Source organism: Equus quagga, chromosome 12, assembly GCF_021613505.1.
Source record: "Equus quagga isolate Etosha38 chromosome 12, UCLA_HA_Equagga_1.0, whole genome shotgun sequence".
Classification (NCBI taxonomy): Eukaryota; Metazoa; Chordata; class Mammalia; order Perissodactyla; family Equidae; genus Equus; species Equus quagga.
In genome coordinates, this window is record NC_060278.1 from 47520143 (window position 1) to 47535406 (window position 15264).

The 15264-nt window shown below is 41.6% G+C and overlaps 1 protein-coding gene across 16 annotated transcripts in view; it reads left to right on the forward strand.

Annotated features, from left to right (window-relative positions):
• ESRRG (estrogen related receptor gamma) overlaps positions 1-15264 on the forward strand; it is a 599908-nt gene that overhangs the window by 289135 nt on the left and 295509 nt on the right. For 2 of the 16 annotated variants that reach the window (XM_046680138.1, XM_046680136.1), the window contains one exon: positions 13809-13890. The exons of 12 other annotated variants lie outside the window; for them this stretch is intronic. The gene's annotated coding sequence lies outside the window, so the exon portion shown is untranslated. Of the gene's footprint in view, positions 1-11650; positions 12067-13808; positions 13891-15264 lie in introns of those variants that run through there. 2 more of the 16 variants (XM_046680139.1, XM_046680140.1) reach the window with 2 other exon arrangements.

Genomic DNA, 15264 nt, shown 5'->3' on the forward strand with positions numbered 1-15264 from the left:
GTGTTCAGTTCATCGGAAACCTGAGCTGGGCTCCCACCACCAGCTGCGCTCAACCGTACCCAAATGTCTCGGGTTCAGTTGGCAGATAAAACTCTGCTGTGTCGCAACTGCAGTGTGTGGGGGCTACCAGGTGCAAAGCAGCGGGGGAGGCCTGAGCCCGGGTGGTCTCCTCGCAAGGCAGGTGGCAGGAGTGGCCTTGCTGTGTGTCCATTTGGGAGATGATCCACAGAGCCCCAAAGGAGAGGGAAAATCTGGGCTCCTATTCTGAAAGTTTTCTAGACTGGGCATGCAGTATATGCCATTTCTTGGAGCCCTTCCAGATAACACTGAAGCCAGCGATGTAGAGAGCAGTGTGGCTTGTGGGTTAGAGCTCAGCCTTTGCCGTTAGTTTCCAATGTCTCTGTACCTCAGTTACCTTACTTGCAAAATTAGGATAATAACATTGCGTATCTGCTTCGAAGTATTAAATAAGATAATCCTTTTAAAGTGCTTAGCTCCGTGCCTGACACATAGTCAGTGCTCAACAGTATTCCCACTGTGAAACTCTCGTTTGTGGTATGTGCAATGCTTTCCTTTTATAAATGGAGAAACTGAGGCTGTAAATGATGAGCTCACCTGGGACCACTTGACCAAGAATAGAATTCACGTTTCCTGGCTTTCAGGCTCTTATGCTAACCACCAGCCTCTGCTTCTTCCCCGCAGCCAGCCCTTAACGTTTCTGTTCTTGATTAAAGGCAGGGAAGGATTTAAGAAAACAATAATAAGAAATAACCTCATAGAGATTAACCTAATCTGCTACATCTCATGCTTGAAGCTGATCATATTTGAAATAGAAAACAATATGTTTTCAGTCAGCATCTCCCCACAGCTAAAATTATCGCATTTTTTAAAAGAGAAGTTTTTACATTGTTGGTGAAATTGGGGAGTTTTTAAAAATAATTATTTGGGGTAACTCTGTGGAATCTGGTATGCTTCTGGAACTGTCCACAGACAGTTAAGTGGGCTCTGAACCTTGGGCAGAAAAAAGGTGGAAAAATGTTTACAGTTCAGAGTTGTGAATTGTGCTGGAGTATTTTGCCTCAGGCAATACAGAAACTCCTGGGATAAGCAAAAAGCCCATTTTCAAAGTGAAACAGATTGAAGCTAGTAGCAGAAATATTACATGGCAAGATTTAAAACCATTTAGGAGGCCAGATTCAAAAGGACAGACGACGAAGAATCTTTATGCTGCTATGGATAATGAGTTGTGTCTACTTTCACCAATTACTTGGCAAATTAATATTTGGAGTTGGCTAAACAAGTGGCTATTAATTTTTTGAGAAGCAGAAAGTTGAATTCACCAGTTATTTGAGTGATTTTGACATGCAACTCCCCCAACAAGCAAACAAAACAGTTTGTGGATATAGGCGTCGAATAACTCAGCTCCCTCTAGGTTGTAAATTTCATCCTACAGATGGAATTCTCCGCCACCCCGAAAATAAATACGAAATAAGCCCAAGTGTGCAGCGCATGTCCACAGCACCGGCCAGCTGCTACCTTGGTTTGATTACTAGATACAGCTCAGTGGTCGGAGGGTGTTTCTTCTCACCAAATGACAACAGGATTGTGGTGGGTAGAGCAGGAGCTTTTTCTTTTTTCTTTGTCGCCAAGGAGCAAAGCCTTTTGGGCACATTAGCACTACTTTGAGCAAGTAATGCAAAATGGGAAATAATTGGGTTGAGGAGCTCCTGGGATATGAGTGGTGCTACAGGCAGGAAAGCAGGCATTGGAAAATAAATGACAAATTAGGCTGCTTAATCTCTTTATTGTGAATCAGATGGCACGGTAGAGGTTCATAATGCGTTAATAAACACCAGTTAATGCAACTAAGATACTCTCTCTTAAATTCACGAGAGTGGTAAGAGTTCTTTCTGAGGGAGTCAGTGTGTTTACCAAATGATCTTCCCCCTGAGGAAGCAGGACTGTGTGGTACCAACCCAGGTAAATGATATTATCCTTAGGTGTGTATAGTGCTTATGCAGTTATGGGCAGTTCTGTACCTATCAACCTGCGTGAGCTTCACTATGATATCCTGGGAGGGACAGTTTTCCTATTTTCCCATCTTGCACATAAGCCACCTGAGAAGTTAAATGAGCAAATGTCACTCAGTGTCAGACAAGCAAGTATTTACATGCTGATTTTGTGGCTTCAACGCTTGTGTTCTGGCTACTCCATTACCCCACCATGTAGAATCAAAATCTATATATTAGTATAACTCTATATAATATAAATTTAGATATCCTCTGAGTGGAGTCGTGTTCCCTGATCCATGGTAACTAAATTCCATAACATTACAAGTATAACGAAATTCCAAAATATTGCGAAGTTCCTGATGTTACAAAGGCTGCCTTGACATGGCCCCCTAGCGCTCATGACATAAAGGAGTCCTGTGGCATTTTACCTCTGGAAACTCTGAGACACGCAGAAGGTCACAGCTGAGCCCGTTGGCATCCAGCAATATCATTAGCCAGGCTTGTCAAGGTTGCATCTCTGGGTGCTCTGACTTTTAGCTGATCTGATCATGTGTTTGACGAACAGCAGCATCTGAGTCGTGGGCTTTCCACTTTAGCGTCTCCAGAACATGAGTCAGCCATCACAGCTCACGGGATCTGTTAGTGACTGGGCATCTTTACGGTCAAGCGGTCCAACTTCCCTTTGGCTGCTCCTCTGGTTTATTCTCCACAGTACCAATGCTTAACTAGGCAGCTGTACGGTGTTCTTTTGTGCTAGTTAACATGGTGTTTCGTAATTATTCTAATGCTTGTCATGAGAGGGATATTTTTGTCTGTGGAGTCCCTTCTATCCTCATTTACACCAGCCCTGTCCTCATTGCTGTATGGTATCAGGCACTAAATTTAGGCTTATTGGTGAATTGACCAGAGAGGCTGTGACTAACCACAGTGTTTCTTATTTGTTCACACAAGAGCACCTATTCTGGGGCCGGCTCCGTGGCCGAGCAGTTAAGTTCACACGCTCCGCTGCGTTGGCCCAGGGTTCGGATCCTGGGTGCGGACATGGCACTGCTCGTTAGGCCACGTTGAGGTGGTGTCCTACATCCCACAGCTAGAAGGACATGCAACTTAGATATACAACCATGTACGGGGGGGTTGGGGAGATAAAGCAGAAAAAAAAAAAAAGATTGGCAACAGTTGTTAGCCCAGTGCCAATCTTTAAATAAATAAATAAATAAATAAAAGAGCACCTATTCTGTGCTCAGTTAGGGTATGGTCATAATAGTAATGGGAAAGAGAAGATCTTATCTGGCCAAGGTCATGGAGAGGAAAGAGTAGATTAAAAAGATGCACAAGTAGGGGCTGGCCCCGTGGCCTAGTGGTTAAGTTCAGCACACTCTGCTTCAGCAGCCCGGGTTGGCTCCCAGTCGTGGACTTACAGCACTCGTTGGTGGCCATGCTGTGGTGGCAACCCACATATAAAAAGTGGAGGAATATTGGCACAGATGTTAGCTCAGGGCTAATCTTCCTCAGCAAAAAAAAAAAAAAAAGAAAAGCACGAGCGATGCAAACCATAAAAATTAGACTTATATTTGAGCCAGAGTTATCAAAATGTATTTCTAAGAAAGAAAGACTCATGGCTAAACAGAAGAGGACAAATCCTGGTACATATTGAAGAATTTCCAAAGCAAACATCTCTCCTTGTCTCACAGCATCTGTGGATACTGCATCTATGGGGTCATAAATGCGTCTTTTTCGCCTTGTTCATTATGCAGTCTACTGCATGAACAAAGAGCTTGCAGAAATCGGAGGCAGTGGTCCCCCAAAATAAGTTAAAGGGAAAAATTCTCCATTCAGTGATAATGCAAACATAAACTTTTTAATAATTTGCGTTTTGCAAAGCACTCAAACGTATCCATTTAGTGTTGTCAGAAAAAAACAAAAATTTCCCTATTCTCCCCAAATGAGTTTTCAAGAAAAGTGTGAACAACAGAGAAGGGAAAGCATCGTGGATTTCGTTTCTTTGTATAGTAGCTCCCTTCAGCATTTCTTTGAGTCTTCCCCTTGATTGTTTCTTTCGGCATCTACTCTTGAGAGTGGGACTCAGAGATTTCCAGGGTAATTATGCCTCCCTCCTTTCTAAGGACAGTCTGTGACTGTTTTCTCTAAATAAGCTGTGATCATGTAATGGATAAACAGTATTACCTCTGTTTTAATGACCCCTCTGATTTTACCGGGGCCGGCAGTGTGCCAGAGTCAGTGCCTAGGACTCCGTCTTTGTTCTACAGTCCTCAGTACTCCGACAAAAACTATTTACGTTTTGCTTGAATAGCTTAAACACCATTTTAGAAGACTTTAGATTGCTTTTCAACATATTTGAATGCATCTTTAGCCATCACTGGGCTTAAAATGGAAACCCTTTCTTCAGCTTATCTGTATTAAACACCTGTAAAAATCAATGGTACTGTATTTTCTTTCTTATAATGCTGTGTTCCTTTAACTAATGCCAGAAATAATGCACAATTTATTGTAGCGTGTTCTTTCCCCTTTGCCTGATGTTCTCTGGTAGTAAGTGGCAGAGTGTATAAGAACTCACTTCTGCTGACTTAGTAGTAAAATCGCCAAGTTGATGTTGAAATGCGACCAATTGGAGTCTAATCCCCAAGAAGAAATTTGCTGTCTCTCCTGCCGATTATCATCCATCTTCTTCATAACGAATATGCAGAAAGTTTATTTTATTTTTTGCAAGTGCACACACTTATATAAATGACCAATAGGAGAGGTGAGAGTTAACTAGAGATGTTTTTCTGAGCATTGTTATTTTTCCCTAAAATCAGAAGTCATTACATTTATATTGAAAATATTGAGTGGTTTGTATGAGCTTTATGCCAAACTAAGATTAGTGTGCTGTAGCCCATTACAAATGTGGAAGATTGACCATTTTTTATGAGTTAGAATAAAAAATATGATAATAATGTCTTCTCATCATCATAAAGAGAGATGATAACGACTAAATGAAATATTTATATTATCTCATTTTATTTGATAGTTTTCATCTTCTCCCACACCAATCACTTCCTCGAGAGCAACCATAGCCTCCTGTTTAAAAAAGAAATCTTTGTAGTATTCAAGTTCTTCATATGTGTGCAAAGAAATCCAATATTTTACTTAGTGTTTTGCTCTCTGTAGTTTCTGAAATTTGTTTTGCCTCTCAAAACAGTCCAACGACCTAGGATGTCTTGATCAAGGGTGTGCATAAAGGCAGGTTACATTTTAGTTTCTATATGAAACTCCTATTTGTCTGCTCCTAAGTATTGCTTTTTAGAAATTGGGCCACTTCTTAAAGAAAAAAAAAATATATATATATATATATACACACACATACATACATACATATATGTGATATATGCCCTTTATTGCTGAGCTGCATATTCTGTATACCAGCCTCTCTGTTCATCACCTGCATTTTAAGCTTTCCCTATCCTGTGTCTCTAACGTTGTATCTCCTCCCTCCTGAATGATCTTGCCTTCTTCCCAGCTGGACCCTTTCCAGACTTATGTTTTCTTTGAGATTTAACATATAAAAACACTGACCTATATGCCACCATAATGTCATGTAAGGATGGTTTTATAACGCTCATGCTCTGAACATAGGTTGTAACCAGGAACAAAAAGGAACAGCAATGGCATGAAAAAAAGGTCAGGTGTTCCTGCCATTAGCACAAGGGCATCAATGCTTGTATTGCAGTAGCCGGTGCAAGTTTGGGGAGGGAGACCAGCCCCGATGCCCTGAATGCAGCAGAGCGGGTGCCTGGGCTCTGTGGCTGTTCTGGTTTCGCTGCCACCACTCTCATAAAAGATTCTGAGTGCCAGGAACCGTTTTCAGACGTGTAGCTGTGTCACACTGCTTTCATGTGAACTGAACTGTGCCTCTCTTTTCCTCCATCTCTCTCTTCCTCCTTCCCCATGCTCATCTTATTGAAGTTGGAGAAAAGAAAAAAAGATTTGAGGCTTGGCCAATTTGTTCTGACATAAAAAGATGTTCAGCTCTGTGAAAGGTGGTAGAGGTAAGCCGAGCACTTGACTGACATTTCAACAGCGTGTCTGTGGGGACTGCTTACTCCCTGTCCCTCTGCTGGCCTCCCGGCTCCCAGAGAGCTGTCATCTACCTTCCCCTGAGAGAGGCGACAGTCCCTGGGGCATTGACGCTCAACACCTTGTTAGATCTGCTGAAAAAAGACAGTGTTCCCAGTTTAGCATTTGTTTTCTGCAGGAAGTGTTCAGGTTTGCTTAAAGCCTGAATCTGAGGAATCTAAACTTTTAAGGTGAAAAAAAAATGCTCTATTTTCTGAACACATTGATTCGCTCTCAGATTTTCTGAAGTTTCAAGAAAACATTCTGGATTTGTACAGAAAATTTTGCTATTGCCCAGTTTTCCTTAAATCCCTAATCTGTAAGTCTTCAAATCCTGGAATTGTAACTCATCTTCTACTTTGTCCTTGGTGCTAGTTATTGGCCCCAAGTGACTGTCTTCTGTTCATGGATGATGACCAGAGGTCTGGTTTCTGTTTTCTTTTCTTTTCCTATAACAAGACAGACCCATGTTCAGTTCAGATACTACATTAAAATTTTACAACAACAAAAACACCAAACAGCCTTGCGTAGTGGGGAGGAGCAGAATCTTAGAGTCAAAGTTCGTTCCGGGGCCCTGGCTTCATTAATTATCCTTTCTAAGTCTTCTTGACTTATCATTAACTTTTAGAAAAAGATAGTTGGAGAAATAGTACCCACCTTGTGGGTGTTGTGCGAACTTAATAAGGTAACACGAAATGTAACACAGTGCACAGTATGTAAACGTGTAGATACGTACACACGCACGCATGTAAATCAACATAGCACCTGACAACTACCAGCCACTTAGTTTCTTCTCTCTTTTCTCCCTTCCTAAATTCTTTCCTTCCCATTTGAGAAAAAAAAATGAGAAAAAATATCCTTTGACAAATATACATGAACTGAAACTTGCTGTTATGCATACTGATGTTATGAACTGAGCAATGGTCAGGTTGGGGCTGGTGCTGGGAATAAATAATATTACAAGGAAGGGCCAGCACCATGGCTGAGTAGTTAAGTTCGCTCGCTCCACTTCAGCGGCCCATGGTGTCGCCGGTTCAGATCCCGGGCGGGGACATGGCACTGCTCGTCAGGCCATGCTGAGGTGTCATCCCACATAGCACAACCAGAGGCACTCACAACTAGAATATACAACTATGTACTGGGAGCTTTGGGGAGAAGAAAAAAAATAAAAGAAGAAGATTGGCAGCAGTTGTTAGCTCAGATGCCAATATTTAAGAAAAAAAACAATAACAATAATACAAGTAAACTATTGCATTTACTTGTTACCAAATCTGATGTTTAGTCTCCAAATTGTTAATTTTCCATTCCTCGGTGATTTCTAATCAAGACTCATCCAAGTTTCCAGTTCGGAAGGGGCTGTTTTCAGCCAAGTCATTTTTTGTGGACTTTGTCTTGTCCAGTCAAAGCCGAGATGTTGTGACGCGTCATGTCATCCATGATCTGCGCTTAACTTTAGAGTAATAATAGCACCCGAACATCAGGAATTCTAAATTTTCTTATCAGTCTGGATCCAAAAATGTTAGGAACATATTTGGATGTTTCTCTAAATTCCTCCAAAAAGACACAAGCCTGGGATGAACCTCATTTCAATCCGCCAGGGCAGGTGTAAGAGGAATTCCAATTGGAGGGAGGTTGGGTGAGTACGTTTCTAAGATTTCATTCAGCTCTAGGGTTCTGCGACCTTTCGATTCTAAAGTAGGAATGTGCCACACACTCCAGCGTCTCCATGCCCGGGTGAGAATTGGTAAATTTCTTTTGTTTTCTACCCACTTCGCACACCAAGTCCATGACTGTGTGAGTGCACCTCGAAAGCACTCAACAATGGCTACTATTGTTACTCCTTAATGAGCCAGGTTATCTTACGTAGCTATCCTCGTCTCTCCCCCATCCACCCCTTTTGAAAACTGCGATCACAGTTCATGATAATTTTTTTTTTACTGGAAGTTTTTTTGTTTATTATTGAGGTTATGATAGTTTACAACCTTGTGAAATTTCAGTTGTACATTATTATTTGTCAGTCACATTATAGGTGCACCACTTCACCCTTTCAGTCCACCCCCCACCCTCCTTCCCCCTGGTAACCACTAATCTGTTCTCTTTGTCCATGTGTTCGTTTATCTTCCACATATGAGTGGAGTCATACAGAGATTGTCATTCCCTATCTGGCTTATTTCACTTAACACAATACCCTCAAGGTCCATCCATGTTATTGGATGTTAATGGGACGAGTTTATCCGTTTTATGGCTGAGTAGTATTCCATTGTCTATATATGTACCATATCTTCTTTATCCAGTATCAGTCAATGGGCACTTAGGTTGCTTCCACGTCTTGGCTATTGTGAATAGTGCTGCAATGAACATAGGTGTGCATGAGTCTCTTTGAATTGTTGATTTCAAGTTCTTTGGATAGATACCCAGTAGTGGGATGGCTGGGTCATATGATATTTCTATTTTTAGTTTTTTGAGGAACATCCATACTGTTTTCCATAGTGGCTGCACCAGTTTGCATTCCCACCAGCAGTGTATGAGGGTTCCCTTTTCTCCACAACCTCCTCAACATTTATTTTTTGTCTTGGTCATTGTAGTCATTCTAACGGGTATAAGGTGATATCTTAGCGTAGTTTTAATTTGCATTTCCCTGATGATCAGTGATGATGAGCATCTTTCCATGTGCCTATTGGCCATCCGTATACATGATAAATTTTTATATTGGCACAAGGAAGAGAAGCTGCTGCAGATGGGTATCTATCCCAGCGTGCTGAGCCCTGCCTCCTTTCTCTGAACTCTCTGCAGCCTAGGGTTCCTTAGATGACCAAAACGAGACACCTGTTCCCCAGAAGAAAAACCATTGTGTCCCATCCATTGAATGCTTTCCATACTACATTTTAAGTATTTTTAATGACGTCAGAAACAGAAAAAAAAAAAAAACTGTTGAAAAATGGTAACAAATTAGGATGGGAAATCCAATTGGCAAACTAAACTTGGTATTTCTGATAGCAAGGTGTGTTTTTCTATGATTTCTGAGGACCATTCTAATATGACTACAAGACTTGAACCATATCCAAGAAAAAAATTGAAGAAGAGAGTTTGTTCACCCTCACTAAATGGCAACATATATCTCATAGAAAATTATGGGATGCCCAAGAGAGGCCGCCTACCTTTGCAGGTAAACCAACAATGTGGGGAACTTCCAACATGTTCTCCGGACCAGAAGCTAGTTTACTAATGTGCATGTCAAACCATGACTCAAGGCTGCCATGAACTTGATTGTTAATTGTCAGTTACTGATTACAGCTGCCTCCAGAATGCGTTAAAGCTCAAGAAATACAGAATTGGGTCCTTAATCAAGAATGTGGGATTGCCAGGCTATCACAGCCCAGAAGAAGCTGTAGATGAGTTACAGAGCTATGGAATCATAGATAGGATTCCTTTACAAGCCCACAGGTGCCCATTATGCATTCTCTCTCTACCGTAGTGAGGTAAACGCAATAACATCATTTGATGACAGCTTTATTCTCTCCAAATTTCCAGATTGAAATAGAAAGACGACACCTGAATGTAATTCCCAGGATGGCCAAGCACTGTCCAGTCCTCGCAAGATACACAAAAGCAAGCGAAGCTCCAACGAAGTCTATTAGGGGATTTCTTTCCTGAGCTCGGTATTTCTTCCATTCGAGTTTTACCCGATACTTAATTTAACTCCACAAGTAATATAATACACTGGGGCAGGACTAGAGCGAGGTAAATGGTGTTGCCGCCTGCACGTTATGCCTGACCTTGCAGCTGAGTATTAATTTGGAGTAGTGGAATTAAAATTTCCTATTCTTTTGCATTGTCATGCCTCACGTTGATAAGCACAAAGAAATGTAAATAAAAAAGACCTATTTCAAAACCTTCCATACAACCTTTTTGTTTTGTGACAAAAGACAGTTAATTAACATACTAGCAGTAAGCGGCCTTCCCAAACTCATGCTAATTATGTATTCTGTTGACCGTGATGCTAGTCATAAGGTAATTGGCCTGCAGCAACATGACATTTCAAATCATCTCTTGAAATTACATCAAAAAGCCAGCCTGTTTTGTTTTGATAGGGGAACAATCAATTTGATAAGTGGTAACACAGATCATTGTTTCACATTAATTAGACTAATTGCTGCGTGTTAGCCTCTGAAATAGACAGAACTTGGAGAAGACAAAGGCTGCGGCCTTTAGCATGCAGTGCGTGTGATGGTTCCACTTGCTTGCACAGACTGTAGGCAGAAAACAGGGCTGTGAGGAGGCAGCCTTGCGGGAGGCTGAGTGTTAACAGTAGTTTGATGTGTTATGCTTAATACACTGGCTTTCAATTATAGCATCCGGGTTCCACATCCCATAGAGGAAAGAAAGGACGAGTCCAAAGAACTGTTTCCCAGCTAACCAGGTTTGGGTTTGAGGGTGTTAGAACAGCCTTCCCGTCTCCCCCTCTCCTTCAAAACCCATAGGCTGTAAGTCAGACAGAGAGAGTCAGATACTTAGGATCTCACTCATAAGTAGGAGATACAAACAACAACAAACAAACACATAGATACAGAGATTAGATTGGTGGTTACCAGAGGGGAGGGGGGGCTGGAGGAGGATGAAAGGGATGACAAGACACATGTGTACAGTGATGGATGGGAATTAGTCTTTGGGTGGTGAACATGATGTAGTGTACAAAGAAATCGAAATATAATGATGTACTCCTGAAATTTATATGATGTTATAAACCAATGTTACCACAATAAAAAAGAAATCAGTAAAAATTAAAAAAACCCATAGGCTCTTATGTTCCTGCCAGGGAGACTCTCCTTACATCCCTTTGTAGTACTCTGGGCATAAATGCCTTAAAAAATAGCCTGAGGGCTGGCCCAGTGGCTAGTGGTTAAGTTCATGCGCTCTGCTTCGTTCGCCCAGGGTTCGCAGGTTCGGGTCCCGGGTACAGACCTAGCGCCGCTCGTCAAACCACCTGTGGCAGCATCCCAGGTAGAATAGAGGAAGATTGGCATGGATGTTAGCTCAGCGACAGTCTTCCTCACACACACACACACACACACACACACACACGCCAGCCTGAAACAAACCAAAGCTGAAAGCAAAACAAAAATACCAAAAGGAAAAAAATTCCTTTTTTCCTTTTACAAAACAGTGTTTTAACCCACAGAGATTCAGCAAACTGTCATTTGTGGAAACTGAGCACTTCAGCCCTGCCAACGCCTTTCCCCTTGACAGACTGTACCTTTGTTCAGTCTCGAGACCACCAATTTGGCCAAATTGGACAGTGCGATCTTTATGACTAGAGCACATGTCGATCTCAACTGGCAACCAAGTGGATTTCACTTGTGACTTGCTCGAACTTCTCGTGCTCACACAGGTTGATGATATCGCGTTACTGGGCGTCTGATGCAATGGAACAGAACCCTTTTCCAAGTCAAAGGCATCCAGCACTTAAAAACACCAGATGCCCTGCCTCTGTCCTCTGCGGCCGTCTAGTCATCCACACACAACTTTGGAATCTTGCTCGCTAACTAAACAAATGTGCAAATCAGCCGCCTGTTGTGTGTGTACCTATTCATGTCTCTACTGCTTTTATATGTGAAGTGGGAAATCAGTCTAAATATTTGATGCCGCAGTTGCATTTCACCCAATTCAATGCGGTTAGACGGTAAATCATCTTGCTGGCTTTGGGCTGTGTTTGACCTATAAGACAAAGTCTCAGACGACAACAGGCTCTGCTAACTGCTACTGCAACTCGATTCAAAGAATAGTTTTCACATGTTCGTGGTGTGGAAAGGACTTTCTGGTTCTCGCTAGTTTCTTCCGCTTTTTGCCAGGAGTGGTGCTGCCTTTGAACAGGAGGGACAGCAATATATAAACATAACAGTCTTTTCATAAGACATACAGCTGCATTACACATCCCAAAATTGTAAGTATGATGTTCCTCCATTTGTAAATGCTGATGGGCTTTCACTGAAATTACAGAGGGAAATATGACAGTAAATTCGGACCTGGCTTGGAAAATGAATTCGAAACATTTAAAGGAGAATGATTTGCTTGTGTGTATGAAAACATCTCGGACGGGAAAGGCGGGGGTGTGGGGACATTTGTACCAAAGGAGAGCATTTCAATTCTTCTTTTTATCACTCCCTCAAAGGAATGATCCTTTTACAGAAACTTCAAAGCACAAATTTGCGTGGCAGGTTTAATTTGGTCATTTAAAAAAAAAAAGTGTGTGGTGTAGCAGAGGCAAGCAATTAAATGATCGTTCCTACAAGTTAATAAATCTTCTACAGCCTTTTAAAAAGGTACAGGGATTTGTGATTTAAGTGTGCTAATGTGCTGTTTTCCCTATGAAATCCCAGGGTTTATTCAGAAGGTAAATGATGGAAAAAAAAATGTACCAAGATTGAAGCCCCTTAACATTCAGTGTAAGTGCTGGTTCCACTTGCCTGAGCACAAGTTGGAAACAGCTCTGTTAGGATTCCAGCCGGCCTCCCTGTCACTACTGGTTCTGTGTAGTCAAGCCCCTCTCCGTGCCCAGCAAATCTTTGCTCAGTTAAGCGAGCATCAGTCACTGGTAAGCTTGGCTGCTGGCCCAGGGTTCTTAGACTTTTCCATGCTACACCTGAATGAGATATTGACGAGACATTGCTCCCCAAACAGAGTTGAGAAACTGAATAAAAAAAAAATTAATTAAATTGTCATGGGGCTGACAGAATAATTTTGAAAATGCTACTTACACTTCCAGTGTACAAGAAGAACGTAGAATCTACTACTGCTTGCTTGGGGTGAGGCTGTGTATCCTTTGGTGGGTTGAATTTTCTTCTTTCTTTCCACCTCTCAATGGTAGATTTGGAATGGGAGTTGGGAGAAGAGAGAGGTATTGGCAGATTATTAACCTGTATAGAACATTTTGGTCAGTTACTTGCTCATTTCGAATAGGCCTGTTATCTACTGAACAAAGGCTCCCCCAAAACCTAACACTGTGGAATAAAGTTACAAGGCTTCAGAGTGGGGAGAAGACTCTGACAGTAGGTAGTTTCTGCTGAGGAGAAAAATAAGAATCAGAGAAAATCAGGGATGGAGTGGAAAAAAGACATAAAGTAGGAATAGTTTTTAAATAGGATTGGCTGGCAGAGCTATTAATCACACAAGACATTCTGAGCTACAGGGTCGTGTGTGCTGCGAAGACCAAAGGACAGAGGCAGGGCAGAAGGCCCTGAATACACCCCAAAAGCTTCGCCCAAGTGTAAGAGGGATGACCCGTTCAAATACACTAAAAAATCTATATAAAAATCTAAGGAGTTTTAGTAAATATTTAGAGTCTTTGGTTTTTACCGTTGAATTAATGTTCTGTAGGGATGGTGGCAATTCTTATTCTCATCCTAAGAGGAAAAGGTGAATTTCACTGATGGCAATAGATTATTTGGGTTATTCAACAGCATTGATGTGTGGGGGAGGGGGGGAACACTCTGATGAACCTGAACACTCCAGCAACTCCTTTGTTTCCAGAAACTATCAATTGGAGTTTTGCCAAGAGAAATCAGAAATTACTGTAGGTTCTGAAGATTGAATAACTTCTCTTAAAATAGATTCAGTACTTCAGTTGTGTGCACATGCTTTTTAATGCATAATTTCTCATGGAAATTATGTCGTTTCTCCTTATAGCTGTGTCTGTATTGAAAAAGGACAATTCTGCGAGTTGCTGGCCTTTTGCTCCCTCCACGTCCACCTCACATTCTTACTGGAGGTAAATGTTTTGGGACTCCGTGGGGTGGTGTAATTGTCATGGTGAATGGTGGCTCTTCATTCAGTCTATCACTTGCTACCATAAGCACAAACTCTCTGGCCGACTTCGCAGAATCTGGACTTTCATGGCCCAGGCAAAGACGAACCCATAGCAAAGAAATAAAAACATCCACTTACAGACCACTGTTGGGCACTTACTGTGATCCAGTGTGGCGCAAGGCATTGAGGCCTTATCTTCAAGATATATAGATACTTTACATCTCTTAACTTTGGTTTCATAATCTATAAGTGGGGATAGTAATGTCTACCTCATAGAGTTGCTGAGAAAATTAAATGAGTATAACACTCCTAGCCGGGGGCTTATCACATATTAAGTGCTTCATGGCAGCCATTTTGAGAAATGTGGGTTATTTATCTATGATAGTAAAGAATAAGTGCACACATTTGAAATTTTCTTCTAATATAAGCCGGACCAGATTCATGGATGTGCAGCCTGTGTAGTCACACGGGACCCACTGCTCAGAAGGGCCCCGGGCTTCATTTAATGGTCCGCTGTCACCATCTTGAAATTCTTAATCATTTTTGACCAAAGGCCCTGCATTTCCATTTTAAAGTGGGCCACACAGTTATGGAGCTGGTCCTGAATATAGTTCACTGATTTTGCCCACGGTAGTTTCTATTTATTTTCCAATTACTACTTTTATTGGATATTTTAAACTAGCTGTTGGCATCATCGGGTACAAAGTAACCACTCAGTAATTAATTGAATCCCTTTTTGGACTTTCTCGGTTCTTCATTCCTTCATTAATGTCTAGTTTGCTCCAATCACACAGCAGTTCTTACCCTTTGCTGGCCCCACAGTCACAGCCCCTTGAGAAGATGTACATTGCTAGTCCTTTGTGTCATGAGTACCCTTCCTGCACTTCCCAGATCACCCTCACTTAGCTCCATACAGGTCAATTTCTCCACTTCCCCAAGCAGAAAGAACTCTTCCTCAGGGGGGTCCACAGAGCATCATGTTATCCACTTATTTTAACACTTAGCCAGACACTACACTGGACAGTCAGCTCCTTCAAAGGTAGAGACCTTCTCTGTTTCAAACCTATCTATGGCCATTCTGATGCAAAGTCAGTATTCAGAGTTTGTTGACTGAATAAGTCAACAAATGAACCAATTCCCCGAGTTCCCAAGAGTACAACTAACTCATTTTCATCTTACCTTTAAATTTTTTTCTCTGCTTTTCTTCTGCAAAGTATTTTTGAGCAATGGAATGCCTCCGATGTATGCAGTAGGAACCAAATGGAAAAACAACTAGACAGGATTGCCTTTGAGGTAGAAATGAGCTCCTAAATATATCAAAAATTGTGTGAAATTA